This window comes from Penaeus monodon, chromosome 29 (genome assembly GCF_015228065.2).
Source record: "Penaeus monodon isolate SGIC_2016 chromosome 29, NSTDA_Pmon_1, whole genome shotgun sequence".
NCBI lineage: Eukaryota > Metazoa > Arthropoda > Malacostraca > Decapoda > Penaeidae > Penaeus > Penaeus monodon.
In genome coordinates this window covers 31,394,033-31,394,324 of record NC_051414.1, presented here as the reverse complement: position 1 = coordinate 31,394,324, position 292 = coordinate 31,394,033, and positions in this window count along the sequence as shown.

Sequence of the window (292 nt, the reverse complement as noted above, 5' to 3'; positions counted from 1 at the left end):
CAGTTGAACTGGCATATCTGAATAGATCAAAAGGGAGCCCTATCATTAAGTATACAAATGTAATAAAAATGTGTTGCAGATTTTGTATCTACATGTGTTTGTGAGAGAGTGTCTGACAATACATGGGGTATACGTGCCAAAGTTTTGAAATTAGATGCATTACTATGATGCGCCGCTTATGGCTCGCCGCATTACTTTAAGTTAAACAGCGGATATTCGCTCACTGTCACATCATAAATGCCCAATAGCTCTTTCATACGCAAGGGCAATGTTGAATCTTGCTTGATAAGTG